The sequence below is a fragment of the Impatiens glandulifera genome, chromosome 5, assembly GCF_907164915.1.
Source record: "Impatiens glandulifera chromosome 5, dImpGla2.1, whole genome shotgun sequence".
NCBI lineage: Eukaryota > Viridiplantae > Streptophyta > Magnoliopsida > Ericales > Balsaminaceae > Impatiens > Impatiens glandulifera.
The window spans coordinates 32,557,785-32,584,847 of record NC_061866.1 but is presented as its reverse complement, the minus strand read 5'-3'; the positions used below and the strand labels follow the sequence as shown (position 1 = coordinate 32,584,847).

At 34.0% G+C, this 27,063-nt stretch overlaps 2 pseudogenes; both read right to left on the bottom strand.

Moving 5' to 3' along the window:
- Nucleotides 1-11,542: 11,542 nt before the first annotated feature.
- LOC124939235 lies at nt 11,543-14,503 on the bottom strand (annotated as a pseudogene).
- On the bottom strand, nt 14,503-26,398 carry LOC124939234 (annotated as a pseudogene).
- Nucleotides 26,399-27,063: the final 665 nt, after the last annotated feature.

Sequence of the window (27,063 nt, the reverse complement as noted above, 5' to 3'; positions counted from 1 at the left end):
GTATCTGAAAGGCACTCCTGATGTCGGTCTGTGGTATCCAAAGGACTCTTCCTTCAATCTAACAAGTTATTCAGACGCAGATTATGCAGGGTGCAAGATCGACAGGAAAAGCACCAGTGGAACATGTCAGTTCCTAGGTGACCGACTGGTGTCATGGCACAGCAAGAAACAGACATCGGTGGCTACATCAACCGCGGAGGCTGAATATCTGGCGGCCGGAAGTTGCTGTTCTCAACTCCTCTGGATCCAACAGCAACTGAAGGACTTCGGTATCATAGCCGAAGAGTCACCGATCTTCTGTGACAACACAAGTGCCATTGCGATCACCTACAACCCGGTTCTCCACTCCAGAACCAAGCACATCGACATAAGGCATCATTTCATCCGAGAGCATGTCACGCTGAAGCATATCCGGCTGGAATACGTATCGACTGATCAACAAGTAGCCAATATCTTCACGAAGCCGCTGCAGGAAGCTAAGTTTTCTCAATTCAGGCTTACTCTCGGCTTAACCGACATTAGCCAAATCCTTCCAAAGGATAATTAAAGGGAAATCAGTTCAGACAGACAAACCGGTAATTCTTCCTAAGATGTTGAAACTTTGAATCTTCGGGGTGTTTGTGGAAGAACCGCCCAGTCTATCAGATAGAGTAAACCGACCGGCTACTTGGTGCATGCACCAAATAACCGCATCGGGATGAACAACTGATACCTGACCGGTTCGGAAGCAGGTTACCCTAGATTATTTGAATTTCAAACAAAAGAGGAATAGTTATCAAAGGTTAAAGATATCTGCTCTGCAGCATTACCTTATCAAAGTAACATGGTCGCGCCTAAAAAGACGTGAAGATCTTTTGATATCTTTCACGGCTCAGGCCTATGACCGACACCTTGACTGCAAACTTGCCTATTTCGTGCAAAAGCTCTTATCCTGCAGATATTAAACATCATCCCATTTAATGCCTGGACAATAGGATAGTCCCTAATTTAGTATTTAAAGTGAAGCAAACGTTCACAACACTCACAAATCACAAGAACACCCTCTCACTAAAGCAACCTAACCATGTCTCAATTCCCAAACATCCTCCAAGTCAATTTTGAATCCTGTTCTGATACCGAACACTATGAGGTGTATCGGATGATCAAGCAACTGGAAGATACTGGCCTCCAGTATTTTATGGATGACAAGCAAACCATCTACCCTGAATCCGTCTTGGAGTTTTACTACAATGCTAGGGTATTCCGGGGGACACCCCTCTTTGATACCCACATCCAATCAAAGGTTGGGGGTATAGTCTTCGATTTCACCGAGCAGGACTTCGCTCGGTGCTTCGGTCTGCCCAAGCAAGGGATTACAGACCTCAATCCTCCGGCCGATATTAAGGCTGAGGTCTCCCTCTCCCTTGCCCGGTCAGATGAGCCTGTTGATGACCATGTCTCTAAGTCTCTCTTGAGGGCTGAGTACCAGCTCCTCAACGATGTAGTAGGAAGGGGCATCTTTGGAAGAGATGTCACCAACACCTATTGCGCGGCAACTTTCAACGTGATGGCGACCATCATCACCAGAACGCCGGTCAACTGGTCCCGGGTGCTTTTCGACACCCTCATCTGGATGGTCAACATCCGGTCGGTTGGTCTTATTCCCCAAATAAGCAGCCTTCTGGTGGAGCTTGGAGTCCCAACCTGTCCCGGCGAAGGTTTGAACCAAGCTCAGGTGCTCTCCAAAGAAGTAACCGATTCATTCTACGATCGGTTTGAGAGAGAGTGGAGGAGGAGGAACTTCAACCTCCCTCAAGAATTCAATCCCCGCGCCCGTTAAGTTACTCCTTCCTGCATCCGGTCGTTTTGCAGCATGTACCGGATGCATTCTTAACCAACTCAAGTTTGATCATATCGGCTTCATCCATGTCTATTTCGGTTTTATTTATGTTTTTCTTGATCTCATGTTTTCATCGTTCCTGTATGCCGTTCTTCGACACTGTCTCTACTACTTTCGAATTCTATCTAATTAAATATCAGTTATGTGTTAAATGCATTTAATGAGATGATCCTAATTAATGAGACAATGCACAACCAACTGAATATTTAATATCTAACTAATCTGGTCAGTCTCCAACTAACACTTACCTAGGGCCTTGCAATTTGCCACTTCCCCATGCGCCCTGAAAAGGTAAAGATTCCTTCCCTTAATAAAACAAAAACTGACCATCAATGCTCGGATTTTCCCTCCAAAACTGACCCTATATAAGGAGCCTTCCTCTCCTCATCTTATCACATCCGAAAGTACACAAATCACTTCTCTTCCTTTTGAATCCCGTTTCTCTCTCTATACCGAAACCATGCCGAGCAGAACTCTGGGAAACTTTCTATGCATCGATTTCGAATCTTGCACGGACATAAGGGATTGCACTACTAAGGATAAATTCATGTATGACTCCCTTGCTGAAACCGGTCTTCAACCGTTTCTTGAAGAGGCCGGTCCTATTCTTATAGACGATGTCAAGGCTTTCTTTCGAAGCGCCTGCATCAGGGAGCAGTCATCGTCTCAACTGTCAGAAACCACACGTTCTGGATCGACGAGGTTGAATTTGCCTCACTATTCGGTCTACCCACTGAAGGTTTCTCTGACTTTCCGACTATTCAGGATCTTGCGGGATTTGAAACCGCGCAATATCTGTCGGCCACTCCCTCTCCGGTAGAAAATTTTGGGCCAAAAACCCGACTTGCTAGTCACGGTCAGCTACTGCTAGAAATCGTGACCCGGTCAATTCTGTGTCAGTCACCTAATCAACGGTATTCCAAGAATACCTACAACATCATGACCAACATTCTCTGCAAATCGGCCATTAACTGGTCATCAGTCATATGGGAAAACTTGAAGAATATGGTGCTGACCAAGAAAGGTCTCGGATATGCACCGCATATCAGCAAGTTGATTCTTGGGTACCGACCAGAGTTCGGACCAGGCACACCGGCCTCCTCTTCAAACATCCTCAACAGTGATTCGGCGAGAGAACGACTATGGAGAATGTCTTTTGAATAGGCTGTACTTTCCATTGCTTCTATATGCCTATCTCTGTACCGAATCTTATAATCGGTTTCCTTTATCTGATATCCCTTGGCTTTTAATATCAGTTCAGTTCAAAAGACAGTCTTCTGAATTCTTTGAATATTTATCTAAGTAACCGATCCTCAAACTATGACCGCGTCTCATAGCATCTGCTTAAAATTGTTAACACTGATCAATCAAAATGTCTGATTCGACTTAGAAACCGCTCATTCATTCGGCCTCAAAGAAAAGAATGCGTCATCCTTGATATAGGCAAAGGATTTTGGAGGGAAATCTCCCGCCCAAAATTGCCGCCCCCAGTTTTCGCTTTCCCGCCCATAGTTTGGCGATTTTTCATCGTGGAGGGAAAATTCCCGCCCATTCATGATGGGACGGTTGGGTTTCCAAACCGCGTCTATAAAAGGGGCCTTCGGTCACTTTCTTTCATTCTCACGCGAATTCACTTTCTCTCTCTAAGCTTTCTAAACTCTTTGAAGCGGTTCTCTCATTCTCAAACTCTTCAACATGGGTCGTGACTCGGCATTGTTCAAACTCTACTCTCAAGTGGATTTCGAGGAAATCCGGCTGAATGGGACGACCGAGGCGAAAGCAATCATTGACCGGCTGATTAAAACCGGTCTGGGATATTTCCTAGGCGGTCCTCACGTCATTTACAAAGATGCGGTCGAAGAATTCTTCAACACCGCAACTATCGCCTACGACAAGATCATCGCGACGGTTTGTGGTTCCCAAATCGAGATCACCGAATCATTGGTGGCCGAGAGCTTGCATCTCCCAACAACTGGCGAGGATGCAACGGCAGAAATAGACCAGGACATTTTTGAGTCGGCTTGCTACATTTTATCGGCAACCACTGAGCCGATCACAACATCCGGGAGTAAACAAATGCTGAGGCCGGAGTATATCCCGGCATGTGATATTTTCGCCAGGGCGATACTGGCGAGGGGAGGAAACTTCAGCAACCTCACCAAAGACAAAATCAAGATGTTGATCGGTCTGATGGAAGAAAAAGAGGTCAACTGGGCAAGATCAGTGTTCGGCAACCTCATGGACATGGTGAAACCAGATTCAACCCGGTCGTGGGGATACGCCGTGCCCCTCGGTAAGATCTTCCTCCACTTGAATCTCAACGTCGGTCCCAGAGTTGCGGTAGCAAAACGTTGCCTCATTAGATCGAGGCAATTCCTTACAAAAACGCAGCCGGCCTCCAGTTCCACAGGTGGCCGAAAGAAGAAAGCAGCAAAGAAAGATGTCCCGGCAAAAGCAAAGACCGGAAGAAAAGGCAAAGAAAGGATAACCTTCGAAGATCCACCACAACAAACAAAAGATGAGGAGTGGGAACCTGAGGAAACCGACACGGAGAGGACCGATGATAGAACAGTCAATGACGACGATCATTCGGCTCGGAGTCCGAACGATGCCGAACATAGCGCCAATCCTGAGACCACCGAGGGTGAAGAAGGGGTTGATAAAGGAGCCAATGATGAAGGCTACAACAAGGAAGAGGCCGACGAGGCCGAGGCCGAAAGATTAGCCCAGAAAATCTTTCAGGGCATTAACAAGCGAGACGAGGACGTTATAGACCTATATTTGGAGTGGCATGAGCACCGGTTCAATACAAAATATAAAGAAATCCTACCGAGCTTCCCGCAAAAGGATTGCATCGACAGATTGGAGGAAGTAGAGGACATGATCTTGCGCCTCACAAAATCCAACACAATTCAGGAGGTACAAAGCCGAACCTGTCTCCTGATACCGAGAAGCCATCTTCGGAAACTAAGAAGGCACATCCGGAAAATTAAGGAAGAGTATAACGAGGGGGATCGGTGGACACCATAGCACCGCGGGTGTTAACAAAGCTTGCAAAAGGCAAACTGGAAATACTTCAAGAAATAGAGCGGCTGGAAGTAATATGCAACCAAAAGCAAGTACCGGTCTATACTGCTCCGGTAATCGAAGAATTTCCAGTTAACTGTCCAACACCTCCAAGGGAGGTTGAGGTACCGATTTCAGAGGTTAAGGCACCGATCTTGGAGGTTGAGGTACCTATATTAGAAGTTGAGGTACCGACCTTAGAGGATGCGGCACAATTAGAACTTCCAAATGAAAATGCTGCACCGATAGCTTCCAGTGACAGAGCCGATCCTGATCCCACCGAGCACGCGCCTCCCTCACCAACGGAAGTCACTGCTTCGGACCCTACTAAAGAATGGGCTGCTAAAGAATGGGTTGAGGACCGACTTCGGCAGCTTGAAACATCCATATCAGAGCGGATCGATGACCGCGTACAAGAACACGACGTGTCCAAGTTTCAACCATTCAAGGATAGATGCAACAACATAATTGACTCAGCCATGAAGTTCACCGACGTGACAAAGCAGCTGCTGGATCAACATCAAGCACGTCTCTCAGAACTCGGCGCCGGTCTGTGGGAAGAGGCCGGTGAGCGCGAAAAATGTGTCCAGCGAACCGCAACTCTGGAGGATGTGACCTCCAACTTAAAGAAGGATTTCGAACGGGTCGACACGACAATCGACCGGGTCTCAGCACTCGAAAAGACAAACGAAGGCCTCGTGGCCGAAGTAAAGGCACTTACCGAACGGATGGCCGAAATTCTAAAGGTTAAGGAGAACGCGGACGCCGCGGCTATAGAGGCGGATGCTCAAGTAGCCAAAAGGGTCCAGGATGCGCTGGACGCCGAAGTTAGCAAGGATACAGGGGCGCCTCGATCGTCTCAACTGACCGAAGAGGAATTGGAAACCGCACGAATTCGAAGAGGAGAGGCCCTGTTCCCAGGGTTTGCTGATAAAGTGGCCAACCGAGCTGCGGAGGATGCCGCACGGTTGGAAAGGGAAGCACGGAGGCTGGAAGCCTTTGCAAAGGAAAACGAGAAGAAGAAGAAGGCGGCCGCCTCCGCCTCGGCACCGAAAAAGAGACGGAGGGAGGCTCCTAAGAAAGTTCAGATAGCCGAGATGTTAAATGAAATCTCTGAACCGGTCACTACGGGTACTTCGCAGCAAGCCGACCCAGTCGAGGACGAAGTCGAAGAACAGTTGCGGTCCCGGTCTAAAAGGCAACGATCTTCCCAACCGACTGGGCAACAGCAACCAAAGAAAAAGAAGAGCGCCTATGACTTCACGGACTCTGAATAGGGACTATCCTTCTTTTTCTTCTTGGCCTTAGTATTTCTATATATCTTGTCTTTTCCGGTCATCTATATATAAATATATAAAGCTATTTTTGAATCCGGCCTTATTTTGCATTTCTACTTAGTTTTGATAATTTTAAATAAAATAATCAAAAAGGGAGAAATTGTTAGATAAAAGATAAAGACTCTTCCAAAACTTTTCTCTCAAAATTTTTCGAAAATTCTCCCAAGTCAAAATCCGGCCAAACAAAACAACCGGCCTACGGTTGCAAACTTACATGATTTTGATAATTTTAAATAAAATAATCAAAAAGGGAGAAATTGTTAGATAAATTTAGACCGGTTCAAATAAACCTAACTTAAATAAACTTTTCACGCAGGAACAAGGAACCGGACCGGATGAACAAGAGAACCGACTGAAGAAACCTAACCGGTCAAGCTACCAAACCGATCAAGAGTATTCGGAATGTGACCGCACAAAGGAAGGATCGGCCAAAGCTCAAAACCGAAATCATCAAACAGCCGATCATCCACAAGACAAGAATAACCGGAAGAAGTTCGGTTACATCACTACCAAAAGACATTCGGCCAAGTCAAGCGGCCGACCAGTACAAGAAGACAATTTGGGTACCCGTTGAGAACGATACCAAAGGAGCAGACTGAATACTTCCATATCCATGCAAGTCTGAGGAAAGACTGTAGGCTGCAGAAAAACAGTACTACCGGATCCTTCTACTTCGGGATAAGCCAGAAAGGAAATCTTCAAAGTACAGACAACTGTCCAAGCAGACAGTGCCTATATCAAGTAAAAGACAAACCCGGCAGGTTTGCCTTACAGACCGGCAGGTCTGAGACAGGATACCAGGTCTGAGGAGATGACCGCAGGTCTGAACCTCTGAGACACTGAATCACTGCACCTCTGATCAGCCAATCAGATTCAAGGCAGTGAAATATGACCGTTGGCATATTTCACCTATAAAAGGAGATAGTTGCAGAAGAGTAAATGCGGGACATACATTGGGATAACGAGAGCTAAGAGCATTTACTACAAGTGATAACAGTGTGCTATTCTAGAAAGCCTAAGTGTTGAAAGTTAAAGTGTGTTCTACAATTTCGGTATAAATTGTAAGAGTGTTATCGAGCAGAGAATAAGTCTCGATCGGCTTGAATTTGTATTCCTTAGTGAATATCCTTCTCGCGGTTTCGAGAGGAAGGGGTGACGTAGGAGTTTTATCTCCGAACATCCATAAAATCTGTTGTGTTATTTACTTTCTGCCGGCTTCATCATCTGACCGACTAACTTAACTACACCGCTCCAAACCGACTAACTTAACCATACCGAATATCCAGATTACTGAAACCGACCCACCATCTCCAAATCTTCATCATCCGAAACCGATTTCGCCTATCATACAAGTGTGCCGCTTCAACCTGAAAGCAAACCTCTTCCGTGCTTGAACCTAGTTCAAGGGTTTGTGACAGGTTGTGTAGTATTGAAACCCCGGTGTTAATCTCTAACCGGATTAACCACCACCCTACGAGTGAGAACCGCTAACCGGTTCAACCCCCGGTCCACCAGCGGCGACCTAGATCCTAACATGGTGGTACAATATAATTTTTCACTCGACAACTTTATACTCACCATATGAAATCGTGTATGGTCAACCTCCATCAGTTCATCATTTATACTTAGTAGGGGACTCAAGGATCGAGGTAATTGACCGCAGTTTGTCGGAAAAGGAAGAGGCATTGAAACTTTTGAAGTTTCAATTGCAACGCGCACAACATTGGATGAACCTTAGTTAGATAAGAAAAGAGTAGACTATGTTTACCAAGTGGATGATTGGGTGTTTGTAAAGTTACAACTGTACCGATAGTCTTTGATGAGAGAAAATATGCATAAACTCAATTCTAAGTTTTATGTACTCTTTTGAATAATGGAACAAAAATAAAAACTCTGAAAATATTTTGATCCAAAAAAAGAAGTGAGCTATTTGAAAATCAAAATGAGAGAGGGAACAATGTCCATTTTAACTCGCAATAAAAAGAAATAAAAACCTCTAGATCGTGTACTAGGGAATTATCCAAAAAATAATGAAGTAACAAAGTATTCAACAAAATGATAAAGCAACAAAGTCTTCAATGAAAAATTGATAAAGCGTCGAAGCCTTCAAGAAAAAAATATCCAAATTCATGTTAAGGGAAATTTCTCACAAAAAAAAATGACATGGTCATAACCCTAAAAAAGAAAAAAAATGATGAAACAGAGTGAGACAATCTCTTTAAGCTTATGTCATCCAGATCTCCTATTTATACGTCAACAATCATCGAAGTATCTTTGCACAAAAGTTCTCATCGAGGAATAAAGTAGTTTTAAGATCAAGTAGTAAGTTACTCATCGTGCAAATGTTGCAACACAAACTCATCTTGTGTAATCATGCACCTAGCTCCCCAAACTACGCAATCACAAGATCTGTATGCATTGCAGATGCCAATCTCCTAAACTAGCGCAAACTCACTAGTTGTCTTGTACAATCTAACTCAAACTAATTAGACATGTACACTCGAGACAGGGATCGTGAGATTAATATGATATAATTTCCCAACTAAGTTAGACGCCAATCCCTTAGCTATCTCACATAGTTAGTCTTTAGACTTACAGTAGTAAGAGGTTAATGTATAGTTTTTATCAATCCAAAAGATAATGAAAATCCCTTGGTTATGTTACATAGTTGGTATTTCTACTATAGAAGTGTGATATTAATGTATATACAGAAGATGTCCACCGACACATGGACGCAAATCCCTCTAAATGTCTTACATAATTAGTCACTTAACTCGGGTTAATTAGACACGTACACCTGAGATTAAGATCGTGAAATTAATATGATATAGTCGTTCACCTACAGAAGATCATCAACCCCTCAGCTATCTCACATAGTTGTTCTTCATACTAGAGTAACGTGAGATTAATATATACACATAAGGCATACACCCACACATGGACACAAACCTCGTGCAGTGTTTTGCATTGTCTCAATATCCCAATTTGAGTCAAACACTTGACTTACTACTCATACCTTAATCGTAGTTAAAAAAACTAACTCTAGTCGGGTCAAAAGTTGAACAAACCTTGGTTAGAGTTAAAAAACTAAATCCACCCTATTTCATGAGTAAGATTAGACGAACACCCTCCAAGATCTAAATCATACAGCATGTTGCATAATAGGCATTAGAGTAAGATATCATTGATCTCGCCAAGGTTTTATCTCTTGGCCCTTTTATTGCTTTCCTAAATTGATGAATAAAAAAATATAAATTAGAGATTTCCTGGGTAGTGTTTATTTATCAAGTTTGTACATGCGTTTTCCAAAATTCATATTTATTTTCAAACTCTATCCAAAAGTGGCATTCTACGTACTAATTTTTTGCACTCTAATTATAATTCTAAAATAATCTCAAGGCAAAGAACTTATTTTCTAAAAATTCTTATATGGACTTATTGCACGGGATTAAAACAAATAATTAGTTTGGAAACGATATCGTATTCATCGATTTCCAAAATAAAATCTAAATTATTTTTTATTAAAAGTAATAATAAATAAATGGACTAGATTAGAAAGATATCTAAAATTTATAGTGTTTTATTTATTTATTGTAGGATTTACAAAAATACGGCGTTGACGACACGAATGGCACGGACGATACCTATCGTTTCGCTAAAGGATCTAGAAAAACATAATTCAACCTAATGGACTTTATAGGCCCTTCGAAATTATTGCAACATGAACAAGATGACGCAGATGACACAAACGAGCCTAACTGATTTAAGAAAACTTATCAATCTAATGGACTTATAGAAACCTGTATAAGTTGTTGTGGTATACATAGAGTTATAGGTAAGGGAATAAAAAAAAGATAAAATGATGAGAATGGGAATGGGAATGGGAATGTGAATGTGAATGAGAATGAGAATGAGAATGAGAATGAGAATGAGAATGAGAATGAGAATGAGAATGAGAATGAGAATGAGAATGAGAATGAGAATGAGAATGAGAATGAGAATGAGAATGAGAATGAGAATGAGAATGAGAATGAGAATGAGAATGAGAATGAGAATGAGAATGAGAATGAGAATGAGAATGAGAATGAGAATGAGAATGAGAATGAGAATGAGAATGAGAATGAGAATGAGAATGAGAATGAGAATGAGAATGAGAATGAGAATGAGAATGAGAATGAGAATGAGAATGAGAATGAGAATGAGAATGAGAATGAGAATGAGAATGAGAATGAGAATGAGAATGAGAATGAGAATGAGAATGAGAATGAGAATGAGAATGAGAATGAGAATGAGAATGAGAATGAGAATGAGAATGAGAATGAGAATGAGAATGAGAATGAGAATGAGAATGAGAATGAGAATGAGAATGAGAATGAGAATGAGAATGAGAATGAGAATGAGAATTGAGAATGGAGAATGGAGAAGAGAGAAGTGAGAAGTGAGAAGTGAGAAGTGAGAAGTAAGAAAAGATAAGAGATAAGAGATAAGAGATAAGAGATAAGAGATAAGAGATAAGAGAGAAGAGAGAAGAGAGAAGAGAGAAGGGAAGATTAAAAAAGTTGGGTCACACCTTAGCCATAGTTAAAAAACTAACTCTAATCGGGTCAAAAGTTGAACAAAACTTGGTTAGAGTTAAAAACTAAGTCCACCATACTTTGCCCATTCATGGGCAAGATTAGAGGAACACACTCCAAGATATAAATCATACAACATGTTGCCTAATAGGCATTAGAGTCGCCAAATTTTATCTGTCCGCCCTTTTATTGCTTTCCTAAATTGATGTATAAATAAAATTATAAGTTAGGGATTTCTGGGTAGGGTATATTTATAAAGCTTGGACATTCGTTTTCCAAAATTTATATTTATTTTTAAACTTTGTCCAAAAGAGGTATTTGATATACACTCATTTTTTTGCACCTTAATTATAATTTTAAAATAATCCCAAACCAACGAACTTATTTCTAAAAATGCGTATATATGCTCATTGCACAGTACTAAAATAAATAATTAATTTATAAAAAAATATCGTATTCATCGGTTTCAAAATAAAAATCTGGACTATTATTGAATAAAAGTAATATATAAATAAATGGACTATATTGAAAAGATATCTAAAATTTATAGTGTTTTTATTTATTTATTGTAGGATTTAAATAAACACGGTGTTAACGACACTAATGACACAAAAGACACATATCCTTTCGCTAAAGGATTTAGAAAAACATAATTCAACCCAATGGTCTTTATGGACCTTTTGAAATTATCTCAACATGAACGGAATGACACGAACACGAACACGAACACGAACGACAAACATAATTGGAGAGTGGAGATTGTTTTCCTAAAGGATTTAGGAAAACATAATTAAACCTAGAAACCTCTAAAAAGGAAGAGGAAAGAGAGAGAAGAGAAGACGGCTCCTTAGGTTGAGTAATCTAGTAGAGAGAGGTATCCAAATGATATAATAAGGAAGAATAAATAGAAGAAGACAAATAAATTTATTTAGTTTCCACTTTATAAAGTAAAGAAAAGAATGAAAAAATACTATGGATGTGGAAATTAAAGCTTTAGAGAAATCACAAAGAATGGAATAGACTACACAAATTTATTTACAAAATTAGCAATTAGAGTTGTAATTGTCATTTCAAATCCAAGGTTGGATGTAAATTCAACATTTATTCATTTTTATCTAAATGTTATAAATATTAATAAGAATAATTACACATAAAGTCTTTTTGACATCAATAGATGTTCTAATAAGAATAACTAATGATCAATAGTAAAAAGTTAATTGTTAGAAAACTACTTTATTTGAAAAGAATTGACAAACTAAGTTAATTTACTAGTTTCTATCTAAATGTTATAAATGTTAAAGAATGTATAAGATGAACTCTTTTTTAAATCCCATCCTTCCTGAAAGCAAGCTAGAAAAGGAAGAAGGCTCAAAAGAAAAGCAAGACCAACCATCATGTGTTTGTATTTGATACTAACCAGACCAACCATCATGTGTTTGTTGGCAATCTCTTTAACATATTTATGGAAAGGACAACATAATCCAATCTTGCAGCAACAGAAAAAGAATATTGAGATAACTTAGAGGGACAATGATTCTTATGGTGTTCTACAAGAATGAAAGACTTAAATGACAAGAAAAACACATCTATTTTTGTGTGTAGAGCAGTTTACGGTCTTTCAAAATGCAGCCAATAGTCTCATTATCATCTACAAAAGCTGAGTCCGTTAATATTGTTGGTTCTACTTGTCATGAGGTTTGGTTGAAAAGAATTCTTGAGGAAATCAGGCATGTTTATGTAGGTCCTATCAAGATATATATTTGATAATAATAGTTTTATAATCAAACTCTCCAAGATATTATAAATGAACTAATTAAAAATGTCTTGAACACTTGGTAACATGTATACTTTTTATGTGATTAAATCATAATCTAAATAAACTAATTGAAAATTATATTAATATGTGTTAGACTAAATAACCATAGGATAACACTACTTACACAATTTAATTCTTCCATTGCTTTCACTTCTCTTGAGGTAAGGAATGCAAGCTGTACAAAATGGGAGATTAGGAATGGTAATCAATTAAATACACATTGTGATATAAAATAACTTATTAAAAAGAGAAAAAGATAGGATATAATATAATGGATCTATTAAAATGACTCATTTATGTGAAAATGTTGCACAAAAATTGCACAAATATTTACATGATAATAATGATGATCTGGAGTCTCCACCTCCACTGGTATTTCAAGAAAATTGCAATCAAAACACCTAACACGATAAATAAATAACACATTAACAATAAAGTTTCACAAAATTAAATTTGAGATTAATTAAATTCCTTAACTTACCTATGATTAATAAACCTTGCAATGTTTCCATAATAAGTAGCATCCAAGCATAGAGCTTCTTCATCTTTTAAGACACCTTCTGAGTCCAAATCAGCATCAAGTAGAACAGGATAGGTATGCACTTCACCATCTCTCTTGGCCAACACTCGCTCGTATAAAAACAAAAGCACTCTTTGGAAGGTCTTGTAGGGTTCGAAGACCCCATCCTTTACCAACATCTGGTGTCATAAAAACTTGTAAATTTTTATTAATACCTCGTTGCACGACCCGATGCCCACATTGTTTATTGCATCCGCCTTTCCACCAACATTCTTTAATGAATTTCTATATTAAATGTCCTCTACATTGACAATCTTCCAAATTGGCATCATTTCTCAATTTTTCAAGCGATCAGTCCCCCTTACAATACAATTTGTTGTGCTTTTCTGGAAAGCGGTTCATAGAGATACATTGGTCTATGAAAAATCGCCATCCACGTTGTATGCAAAATCGCCAAGAGTCTCTCGGGACATTCACAGGGTGGAAAAGACGATACACAATTACCGTGACAAGTTGCACAGCTATTACTATTAACATCAATTCGGGCCAACGAAAAATTTACATAAGCTTTGTCATATATCACATTCTTCGAAATATAATGAAATGTTGGAGGAGGTTCATCGTTAATCTCGTTTACTAGTGAACTGACAACTGCTTCTTACCCTTTTGAAATGTCATGTCTTTTCTCTATACTTTGTGAAACATTTCCTTTTTTGCAAATCTCAGCATTGTTGACAAAGTTTGAAGAAGTTTTTTTTATCTGGACAATGTAACTAATCAATGTTAATACGTTAATGTATAACATATTATTTTTCACATGGACAGTATTAGATAGATTAAACATGAAAAATATTATTCACTTCCATCACACATACCTTCAAGTGTTATTGAAGGTTGTTTTCCTTTGTTTACAATTGTCGATGATGTAGTTGCACCAAAATGGCGTTTACTAATATTACCAAGGTTGTTTCGCGGAAAATTATTAGTACAGAACAATACATCATCTGTTTCTTCCTTCTTTAGACACGACTTCTTAACATTAGGTCTATCTTCTTTCTGTTAAAAATGAAAGAATAAAAATAAGAGAAAAATAAATTAATCAATTATTAAAAAAAAAAAGAGACAGACCGACGTTTCATCTCGCTCAAATATAGCATCTACGAGTACTCTATATTGGTCTTTCTCAATAAGTTGCCAATTTTTATCGTATAATTTCAAAAGTTTTTCCAACATAGATATTGTTTTCTCCTCGCTAACATCCAAATCTCTTTCGGCATGTGATGCTTTCACAACTCTTGAATTTGGGGTCATTATTCCTACATACACAAACAAATAAAGAAATACAATGGGTTATAGCATTTAATAATTGTTTTTATCACATAAACATGTATGAAATTAGAATTTGTTTTAAAACTGCTCATTTTTAAAATTATTTATCTGGTTTAATTTGTAGTTTTGAAGAGGCATGGAGAAATTTTTTATATCCTAAACCAATTACAAGTATCTAAGTCTAGACCTTTGTGCTAGTAAATATTTGTTAATAAAATAATGGATTTTTAAACTAATTCATAAATTCCATTAATGAATGGAAATGAGAATTTGGGTAAATAAAATCAAATGAAATTCAAAAAAAAGTCACATAAAATTCAAACGTGAATTAAAGTGAAATTTGATCCAAATAATTAAATTATTATAATTAATTTGTTAATGATGTAATTAACATTTAATGGCTTGAAGAACAATTATCAAATTAAATATGTTTAATTTTGTTAATTGTCATTGTAACCTTCATGATATTATTGCTATCAATTTATTGCTATCAATTTATTAGCAAGAAAATCATGTAAATATTATTGCTATCAATTTATTGCTATCAATTTATTAGCAAGAAAATCATGTAACGTGTATTTTCTATCGAAGAGAAAATACAAAGGGTAGCAATGAAGAGGCAATCAAGATCAGTCGTTGAATCAAAGATTAATGGTTGATTTTATGAAAGTTTAACTTTTCAACAATATAAAACCCCTCATCTCTAATCTCAAACACTACATTATCTTATATTTTTTCTCACACTAGAATTCCAAAAGTCTTCTTCTTGTTTTGTGAGTGTTCTTCGAGTTCTTTGTTCTATTTTTCCGTTGAAACCCGGTGATAGTTCAGGTACTTTATCAAGCTCGTTGTGTAGTGATTTCGGTGCTGAATCACTACTGGATTCGTTGTACCCTAGGAGACAGCCATCTGTGATAAGCTCTAGCACATGGGGAGACGGTGGAACTGTTTTAAGGGAAATGTGTCTAACACATGCCTCAAATCAACCATCAAATACAGTGATATTGTTCTTCGTATATCTTATTTTATTTTTATTTATTTGTAACATCGTATGTATATATATTTTTCTGTTATTTCAAGACATTATTTCTAACAATCTTAAAACAGTTCCATGTGCTAAGTTATTTAGTAGCTTTTGCCGTTGAAAATCTTTGTCTTTGATGTTTCAGAAATACGAGTCACGATGTTGCAAAAGAGATGATGACTCATTTCGACAAGTTGAAATTATTGATCTTAATAAGAAGAAGAATCAACTAATAAAAATAAGTCTTTATTATACACGTATAATGTTAATTATTAATATTTTTTCTTGTATTATTAAAAGCTTAATTTTATAAGCTGATATATGTTTGACATATAAATTTTCTCAAGAAAAAATTGTATATTCAATATACAAATGTTATCTTGAAAATAATTTAGAAAACAATAATTTGTTTTCTTTTTCATTAAAAGTTTGAGAGTTACTAGAATTATTATTATTAATAAATGAAAAGGTAACTAAAAGGTTAACTTATAATTTTCAAAATAAAATAAAATTTGTGGTTATATTTAATAGTAATTAAAATTAATTATAATTGAAACATATGGTTTCAGTTTTAAAATAATTAATTATAATATATATATATATATATACATTCTTAAATTAATTAAGCGTGATGATTAATAAGAATGTGATATGTTGATTATTAACGAAATATAGTCTATTTATATATATACATATAAATTGTCTTATATATTTACCGTTTGATTATGATACTAAGTTATCAATTTTGTTTGACAGAGTTTAAGTCAAAAATAAGAGAAAAATAAGTTTCTCTAAAGAGAAGACAAAAGGTCTTAAACAGTAATACAACAATAAAAGGGCGCATTTGCACAATGGTTCAAAGTTCAAACGACGCAAGGGTGTGAGGAGGCGAAAGGTCCCTAGTTCAAATCCCATTTAGCCAATAATTTCTTTGATGAAACTGTAGAAATTGTGATATGAATGTGTAGTCAATAATTTCTTAGTAGAAATCAGACTAGTTAAAATGACTTTAGACATTGATGTTCAAACCATTCGAATTTCTTGTGTAGAAATTATGAGATGAATGTGTAGTCAATAATTTCTTAGTAGAAATCAGACTTTTAATGATTTCTTATAAAAAAAACATGATTTGTCTAAATGACATTAATTATGAATGTTGAAATCATTATAATTTCTTATGTAGAAATTATGAAATAAATTGAGTATAAAAATTTTAATTTCTTAAGATTAAATAAGTTGCTTGTGTTAGAACTTATTCTAATCATGCATTAAAAGAGACAATTATGTAAGTCGAAATATTTTCGCAAGAATTATCTCAGTGAGAATGATCCACCTAGATTTGTTTTGAGCATTGCCGCTTCACGTGGATTATCGTTCATAACACGATAATGTAATTACTTCGATTAAGACATGAGGTACATTTGTAGTTATGTTTTATTTATTATATTGCTAAGTGATTATTTATATATATATCATGCATATTAGCTAATAATATGATGATTCATGTTCATTCATAATAAGTATGATTATCTAAAAATTTATATACATATATAAATAAAGATTTGTTTTTAATCTATTTTATTTTAATAGATAATTTTGAATTTTGTCACAAAACTATGTATTTTTTGATTGACAAATATTTGTTATAGAATGTTAAAGGTCATCTAATTAATTAAGAAACAAGTAATTGATGACATGAATACTTATAATTAGTTACTTTTATATTTGATTAAAGTTAAACGGTCAACATTCTGATTAATTATAATAATTAATTATTATGTATTTTATAAATGTATATGAAATTTTATATATATTTGTTTAAATAATATATGACATATTATTTATTTGATTATGTTTCTAAGTTATTGAAATATATATATATATATATATATATATATGAATATAGTTGTTTTTGTTGAGGTGACTAAAATTAAAGAAGCAATAATATATAATATCATATATATGGATATATTAAATTTGGTATAATATAATATATTTGATATACATTGTTTAATTGTATCATAAAGATTTATTGGATTTGATACTTTGAAATCAAATAATTACAAGAAAAGTCTTGTTTGATTTGAGAATAATGTGGCAAACGTGCCGATATTGCGGGATGCAAACGTGCAATCGAAAATAAATGTTTAAGCGGCTTCGGTCAAAGATGCTTGAAACATTATGATTTCTTTTGTAGAAATCATGTGATATGGTGAATATTTATTTGATTAAATATTCTAATTTCTTTTATAGAAATTAAGTGTTGAAATAAATATTTTAATTGATTAAATATTTTAATTTCTTATGTAGAGATTATGTAAAGAATGATTTATATATGAATAAACATTCTAATCTCTTGTATAGAAATTATATTTTATTCAATTAAATATTTATGATATAGTTATCTTATTCATTGTATGATAAGTATAACAAAAGAAATTTGTAAAAGAATTGTGTGACAAATTCTTGATTAGAAAATCATTGATTTAAATTATATAAGTGTGTGATTTAAAAAAGGGTACCAACACGAATGTGGGGGCAAATATTTTTATTGATTATAACACAAAAATAATTGTGTATATTATGATAAATAAAAAGATAATTTATTGTTAGAGAAATATGTTCTCTATAAAAGATAAAGTTGCGCAACTTTACAAAAAGAAAGAAAATAACAAGAAAATGTCTTGTTTATATTTGCTGAGTTGGTGTTCAAATCGATATTTTAGATTTGAGGATTTTGAAATCAAGAAACGTGTCATATTTTGACATTATTTTCATAAAACTTTGAAGAACCAATGTCTTCAAAAGGATTTTATGAAATAAATGAAAAAGAAAGTTTATAAAGTTTTGATATGACTTATAACAAATTTTATAATAATGATATGAAAATTTGATCATACTTTTATTAAAAAGTGGATGTGACAATTATATATATCATGAAGACAATGAAAATTATTTCATTACATGTCTTTTGTATGATATTTTTATCGTTGAAAATTACGATAAAAATGATTAAATCCATAAAGGATATGAATTGCACTAAACAAAATATCATGTTGTTATCAAATGATATATTGATATTATTAAATGAAAGACTTTACGTCTTAAAGTGAATATGCTTACACTTAGAAGTGCAATCTACGTATGGAAATCTTCTAAGAAATTTATGATGAATAAATTAAACGTTATAATCTATATTTTTGACTTATGTCAAAACATAAAATATTTTTATGTAAAATATATAATCGTTTACACGAAGGCAGAATAGTTCAAAGACATTTTGTCTACTAGTTAGCCAAGTAAACAATATTTTCATAAAAAATTAAATGATAAGCATGTACGAATGACTATGCTTCTTATTAGAAGATGTTCCAAGGTTAACTAAGAATGTACCAACATAAATTTCTAATTATTATGATAGTAATTAGAAATTGGACAAGCTTAGAGTCAGTGACAAGTCTAGACATACACGTCTTAGACATAATGTCATTATACTATACTCTCTAATGAAATTATCAAATTTGACTATGTAAGTCAAAGATAACATTGTGGATCCACTAATCAGATTATTGAATAGAGAGATAGTTTGAAATCTTTTGAGACATTAGCCTACTATAAGTTGGTAGGAAGGAAAACCCAACTTATGCAGACTGGAGATCCCAAGAACTAGGTTCAATGGGACAACCTATTTGTACTGACTTGGAAAGTTATTATTGAGGATTAATCCTATAATGAAACAATATATATTTTTACGAGGATAAGCATATCGCTTTTAATGATTCTTTGTGAACAAAGAGATCACCTATATGAGGGAGAAGTGGGGCCGCTTCGAAAGAATTGCACGGCTCAATTCTAGACCCTCTCACAGAACTAGGCGCGTGTTCCATGGCCAAAACGGACACATCCATGAGAGCTTGACATGTATCAGGGAGAATTCTATGTGAAAGTGTGTAATTGCTTACACAAAAGGCAGAATAGTTCAAGGTCGACATCGAGTCTACTAATCAGCTAGTAAAGTTATATGCTTTCACAAGGGAAGGTTCAAAGGGTTACACCTACCTATCCTATATAGAATTCAATTGTTGAACCTTTCACTGGGTTAATCTTTCAATTTTCATTAATGTGGGGGATTGTTAGAATTTTAAACTAATTCATAAATTCCATTAATGAATGGAAATGAGAATTTGGGTAAATAAAATCAAATCAAATTCAAACGAAATTCACATAAAATTTAAACGTGAATTAAAGTGAAATTTGATCCAAATAATTAAATTATTATAATTAATTTGTTAATGATGTAATTAACATTTAATGGCTTGAAGAACAATTATCAAATTAAATATGTTTAATTTTGTTAATTGTCATTGTAACCTTCATGATATTATTGCTACCAATTTATTGCTATCAATTTATTTGCAAGAAAATCATGTAAAATACAAATGGCAGCAATGAAGAGACAATCAAAGTCAGCCGTTGGATCAAAGATTAATGGTTGATTTTATGAAAGTTTAACTTTTCAACAATATAAAACCCTCATCTCTAATCTCAAACACTACATTATCTTATATTTTTTCTCACACTAGAATTCTAAAAGTCTTCTTCTTGTTTTGTGAGTATTCTTTGAGTTCTTTGTTCGATATTTCCGTTGAAAATCGGTGATAGTTCAGGTACTTTATCAAGCTTGTTGTGTAGTGATTTCGGTGCTGAATCACTACTGGATTCGTTGTACCCTGGGAGACAACCATCTGTGATAAGCTCTAGCACATGGGGAGACGGTAGAACTGTTTTAAGGGAAATATGTCTAAAACATGCCTCGAATCAACCATCAAATACGGTGATATTGTTCTTCGTATATCTTATTTTATTTTTATTTATTTGTAACATCGTATGTATATATATTTTTCTGTTAATTCAAGACATTATTTCTAACATAAAAATTGTGACATTTAACATGAAACTTACATTCAAAGTGTGACACCCTACATTCACCCTTGCATGATACAGATTTGTTAATAAAATTTAGGACATTTTAGTCTCTTAAGTTTACTCTTCCACTAAATCATACTTGTAGGGTAAAAATACTAAGATCTATGTAAAAACAAAACTCAACTTTGAGTAGAAAACATTCATAGTAAGTACAATTTAAATAAATAAAATCTCTAAGTCATTGAATCACCTTGAAAATTCTCATTTCATTAAGTAGATCTAAGAATATTTTTATCTCTTTTTCTATTTCATTTTCTTATCTATAACAAGAAAACACTATACATAATTAGAAAGTTATAAATATGTGTAAATGACAATGGAATAAACTTAATCAAAATAAACCTAAATGTATAAAATAGATTAAAATCAAGACATAACTTTGCTTTGGTGATGGTCCAAATATATGCTTAAACGCAAGATAATTATTAGAAATTTAGAAAATCATCTAACGTATTTTCTAATGAAGAGAAAATATAAAGGGCAATGAAGAGGCAATCAATGTCAGTTGTTGGATCAAAGATTAATGGTTGATTTTATTTTTATGAAAGTTTAACTTTTCAATAATATAAAACCCCCCATCTCTACTCTCAAACAACCCTATTATCTTATATTTTCTCACTCTAGAAATCCAAAAACCCTCTTATTATTTTGTGAGTGTTTTTTAGAATTATTTGCTCGATATTTCCGTTGAAACCCGATAATAGTTCAGGTACGCTAATCAAGTTCAATGAATAGTGATTTCAGTGTAGAATCACTACTGGATTCATTGTACCTTGAAAGATAGTCATCTACGATAAGTTCCAGCACAAATTGGAGACGATGGAACAACTTTAAGGAAAATGTGTCTAACACATTGCTCGAATCAAAATCTATATCAGTGATTTCGTTTTTCGTATATTTAATTTTATTTAATTTATTTGTAACATCATATGTTTATACATTTTATGTTATTCAAGACAAGATATGTAACAACATTAATATATACACATAGGGCATCCACCCACACATGGACACAACCTTGTACAATGTTTTGCGATATTTCAATATCCCAATTTGAGTCTAACACTTGCATTATTAGTCACACCTTAGCCGTAGTTAAAAAACTAACTCTAGTCGGGTCAAAAGTTGAATAAATCTTAGTTAGACTTAAAAACTAAGTCCACCATACTTCATGGGTAAGATTAGAGAAACACACTCCAAGATCTAAATCATACTACATGTTTCCTAATAGGCATTAGAGTAAGGATATCATTGATCACGTGGATCGCCAAATTTTATCTCTCTGCCCTTTTATTGCTTTCCTAAATTGATGAATAAATAAAATTATAAATTAGGGATTTCCTAGGTAGTGTATTTATTAAGCTTGGACATGTGTTTTCCAAAATTTATATTTATTTTCAAACTTTTTCCAAAAGTGGCATTTTATATACACTCATTTTTTGCACGTATAAACATATCTAAATGAATATGGAATAAACTTAATCAAAATAAACCTAAATGTATAAAATAGATTAAAATCAAGACATAATATTGCTTTGGTGATGGTCCAAATCTGTGCTTAAATGCAAGAGAATTATTCGCAATTTAGAAAATCATGTAACGTGTATTTTCTAATGAAGAGAAAATACAAAGGGTAATGAAGAGGCAATCAAGGCCAGTTGTTGGATCAAAGATTAATGGTTGATTTTATTTTTATGAAAGTTTAACTTTTCAATAATATAAAACCCCTCATCTCTAATCTAAAACAACCCTATCATCCTATATTTTCAAACTCTAGAATTCTAAAGCCCTCTTCTTGTTTTGTGAGTATTTTTTTCGAGTACTTTACTCGATATTTCCGTTAAAACTCGGTGATAGTTCAGGTACGCTGATCAAGTTCAACGAGTAGTGATTTCAGTGCAGAATCACTACTGGATTCGTTGTACCCTAAGAGACAGCCATCTACGATAAACTCCAACACAAACGGGAGACGATGTAACTGTTTTAAGTGAAATGTGTTTAATACATGCCTCGAATCAACATCTTAATTGATGATTTCGTTTTTTATATTTAATTTTATTTAATTTATTTGTAACATCATATGTATATATATTTTCTGTTATTCAAGACAAGATATCTAATACCATTAATATATACACATAAGGTATCCACCCATACATGGACACAGTGCAGTGTTTTGCGATGTCTCAATATCCCAATTTGGGTCAAACACTTGCATTACTAGTCACACCTTAGCCGTAGTTAAAAAACTAACTTAGTCGGGTCAAAAGTTGAACAAACCTTGGTTAGAGTTAAAAACTAAGTCCACCATACTTCATTGGTAAGATTAGAGGAACACCCTCCAATATCTAAATCATACGACATGTTGCCTAATATGTATTCGAGTAAGGATATCATTGATCACGTGATCGCCAAATTTTATCTCTCCGCCTTTTTATTGCTTTCCTAAATTGATGAATAAATAAAATTATAAATTAGGGATTTCCTGAGAAGTGTATATTTATAAAACTTTGACATGCGTTTTCCAAAATTTATATTTATTTTAAACTTGGTCCAAAAGTGGCATTTTATATACACACATTTTTTTCACCCTAATTATAATTTTAAAATAATCCCAAGCCAATGAACTTATTTCTAAAATGCATATATATGCTCATTGCATTGGAATAAAATAAATAATTAATTTAGAAAAGATATCGTATTCATCGGTTTCAAAATAAAAATCCGAACTATTTTTGAATAAAAATAATATATAAATAAACGGACTATAGTGAAAAGATATCTAAAATTTATACTCTTTTTATTTATTAATGGTAGGATTTAAATAAACACAGCGTTACGACACGAATGACACAGACGACACATATCGTTTCGCTAAAGGGTCTAGAAAAACATAGTTCAACCCAATGGTCATTATGGGCCTTTTGAAATTATCGCAACATAAACGGAATGACACGAACGACAAAAATAAGCATAATTAGATAGTGGAGATTGTTTTGCTAAATGATTTAGGAAAACATAATTCAACCTAGAAACCTCTAAAAAGGGAAGACGGCTCCTTAGGTTGAGTAATCTAGTAGAGAGAAGTATCCAAATGATATAATAAGAAAGAATAAATAGAAGAAGACAAATAAATTTATCTAGTTCCAACTTTATAAAGTAAAGAAAAAATGAAATAATACTATGGATGTGGAAATTAAAGCTTTTGAGAAATCTCAGAGAATGGAATAGACTACAAATGCAATTAGAGCTGAAATTGTCATTTCATCTCCAAGGTTGGATGTAAATTCAACATTTATTCATTTTTATCTAAATGTTATAAATATTAATAAGAATAATTACACATATAGTCTCTTTGACATCAATAGATGTTCCAATAAGAATAACTAATGAACAATAGTAAAAAGTTAATTGTTGAAAAACTACTTTATTTGAAAAGAATTGAAAAACTAATTTAATTTACTAGTTTCTATCTAAATGTTATAAATATTAAAGAATGTATAAGAGTAACTCTTTTGTAAATCCCATCCTTCCTGAAAGAAAGTTAGAAAAGGAAGAAGGCTAAAGAGAAAAGCAAGACCAACCATCATGTGTTTGTATTTGATTCTAACCAGACCAACCATCATGTCTTTTTTGGCAATCTCATTAACATATTTATGGAAAGGACAACATAATCCAGTCTTGCAGCAACAGAAAAAGAATATTGAGATAACTTAGAGGGACAATGAATCTTATGGTGTTGTACAAGTATGAAAGACTTAAATGACAAGAAAAACAAATCTATTTTTGTGTGTAGAGCAGTTTATGGTCTTTCAAAATGCAGCCAATAGTCTCATTATTATCTACAAAAGCTGTGTCCATTAATATTGTTGGTTCTACTTGTCATGAGGTTTGGTTGACAAGAATTCTTCAGGAAATCAGGCATGTTTATGTAGGTCCTATCAAGATATATATTTGATAATAACAGTTTTATAATCAAACTCCAAGATATTATAAATGAACTAATTAAAAATTTCTTGAACACTTGGTAACATGTCAACTTTATATGTGATTAAATCATAATCTAAATGAACTAATTGAAAATTCTATTAATGTGTGTTAGACTAAATAACCATTGGATAACACTACTTACCCAATTTAATTCTTCCATTGCTTTCACTTCTCTTGAGGTAAAGAATGCAAGCTGTACAAAATGGGAGATCTGGAATGGTAATCAATTAAATACACATTGTGATATAAAATAACTTATTAAAAATGAGAAAAAGACAGGAGATAATATAATGAATCTATTAAAATGACTCATTTATGTGAAAATGTTGCCCAAAATTTCACAAATATTTACATGATAATAATGATGATCTGGAGTCTTCACCTCCACTGATATTTCAAGCAAATTGCAATCAAAACACCTAACACAATAAATAAATAACACATTAACAATAAAGTTTCACAAAATTAAATTTGAGATTAATTAAATTCCTTAACTTACCTATGATTAACAAACCTTGCAATATTTCCATAATAAGTAGCATCCACGCATAGAGCTTCTTCATCTTTTAAGACACCTTCTGAGCCCCAATCAGAATCAAGTAGAACAAGATAGGTATGCACTTCACCATCTCGTTTGGCCAACACTCCCTCGTATAACTCAGCGTTAGTAGGTATCTCACCAACATATTCAAAAACAAAAGCACCCTTTGGAAGGTCTTGTAGGGTTCGAAGACCCCATCCTTTACCAATTTCAGGTGTCATAAAAACTTGCAATTTTTTATTTATACCTCGTTGCACAACCCGATTCCCACATTGTTTATTGCATCCGCATTTCCAACAACATTCTTTAATGAATTTCTTTATTAAATGTCCTCTACATTGACAATCTTGCAAATTGGCATCATTTCTCAATTTTTAAAGCGGACAGTCCCCCTTAAAGTAAAATTTGTTGTGCTTTTTTGGAAAGCGATTCATAGAGATACATTGGTCTATAAAGTCCTCTTTTACAATTCCATCCACGTTGTATGCAAAATCGCCAAGAGTCTCCCGGGCACATTCATGACATGGTGGAAAAGATGATACACAATTACCGTGACAAGTTGCACAGCTATTACTATTATCATAAATTCGGGCAATTGAAAATTTTACATAAGCTTTGTCATTTATCACATTTTTTGAAATATAATGAAATATTGGAGTAGGTTCATTGTTAATCTTGTTTACTAGTGTAATGACAACTGCTTCTTGCCTTTTTGAAATGTCATGTCTTTTCTCTATAATTTTTGAAACATTTCCTTTTTTCGCAAATCTCAGCTCGGTTGACAAATTTGAAGAAGTTTTTTTATCTGGACAATGTAACAAATCAATGTTAATACTTATAACATATTATTTTTTACATGGACAATATTAGATAGATTAAACATGAAAAATATTAAATTATTCACTTCCATCACACATACCTTCAAGTGTTATTGAAGGTTGTTTTCCTTTGTTTATAATTGTTGATGATGTAGTTGCACCAAAATGGCGTTTACTAATATTACCATGGTTGTTTCGCGGAAAATTATTAGTACAGAACAAGATACCATTCGTTTCTTCCTTCTTTAGACACGACTTCTTAACATTAGGTCTTTCTTCTTTCTGTTAAAAATGAAAGAATAATAATAAGAGAAAAATAAAATAATCAATTATTGAAAAAAAGAAAAGATACAGACCGGCGTTTCATCTTGCTCAAATATAGCATCTGCGAGTACTCTATAGTTGTCTTCCTCAATAAGTTGCAAATTTTTATCGTATAATTTCAAAAGTTTTTCCAACACAGACATTGTTTTCTTCTCGCTAACACCCAAATCTCTCAAGGCATGTGATGCTTTCATAACTCATGAATTTGGAGTCAATGTATCTACATACACAAACAAAAATAAAGAAATACAATGGGTTATAACATTTAATAATTGTTTTTATCATATAAACATGTATGAAATAAGAACTTGTTTTAAAACCACTCATTTTTTAAAATTATTTATCCTGTTTAATTTGTAGTTTTAAAGAGGCATGAGAAATTACTTTATTGCCTAAACCAATTACAAGTATCTAAGTCTAACATTTATGCTAGTAAATATTTGTTAATAAAAAATTTGGCATTTATCATGACTCATACATTCAAAGTGTGATACCCTACATTCATATAAATTTATTAATAAATTTTGTGACATTTTAGTTTCTTAAATCGACTTTTTCCACTGGGTCATACTTGTAGAGTAAAAATACTAAGATTTATGTAAAAATAAAACTAATTTTAACTTTGAGTAGAAAACATTCATAGTAAGTACAATTTAAATAAATAAAATCTCTAAGTCATTGAATTAACTTGAAAATGCTCATTTCATTAAGTAGTTCTAAGAATATTTTTATCTCTTTTTCTATCTCATTTTTTTCATCTATAACAAGAAAACACTATACATAAGTTGAAAGTTATAAACATATCTAAATGATTATGGAATAAACTTAATCAAAATAAATCTAAATGTATAAAATAAAT